Genomic DNA, 702 nt, shown 5'->3' with positions numbered 1-702 from the left:
TCTTAGGACTGAGGGAAGGGAGTGATTTGAGTGAGAGTCTGGATTGCTCCAAGGAAAAAGGAGAGAAAAAGAGTGAACAAATGCAGTCCATTTCTTCAGGACTGGCAAAAGTAAGTGAGAGGAATCCCACCTTAGATGGTGAAGGTGAGGGTGTGAGGGTAGGAAGCCAAGGCAGCCCTTGATGCAAAAACAGAGATATCATGAGAGAAAAGCAGGTAAAGAAGTGATAAGGATGGAAATCATTGCATGTGATTCAATGAGTGTCAATGAAGCAGAATGGAAAAGACTATTTCAGCAAGATTATCAAGCTTCTATAGAATTTATTTCCCTAGATGCTAAGACATTTACTCACCCTACTATAGCTTACCAAACTTTAGCTATACAGGGCAATGAGGAGGCTGAAAGGATGCTACAATTGGTGCACACTACACAATCTCTACAAAGAGCAAAAGATGCAATCATTGCTATGTCTTCCAACACTGGCAGTGATTTTGAATTGGCTGAAGATTCATTTGGAGATGTTGGTGGTGATGATGAGGAAGAAAACATGAGCATAGGGGGAGATGTAGACACTTCAGCCTGGATGCTAACAAAAGATTGTTCCTACCCACATCTCCAATCAACTCTATTCAAGCTGATCCATGACACCCAAGTAGCAATTCAAGCTGAGAAGGAATTGAAAGAAAAGTGGAGAAAGATAGA

Source organism: Apium graveolens, chromosome 5 (assembly GCF_009905375.1).
Source record: "Apium graveolens cultivar Ventura chromosome 5, ASM990537v1, whole genome shotgun sequence".
NCBI lineage: Eukaryota > Viridiplantae > Streptophyta > Magnoliopsida > Apiales > Apiaceae > Apium > Apium graveolens.
This window is presented reverse-complemented; position numbering follows the sequence as displayed.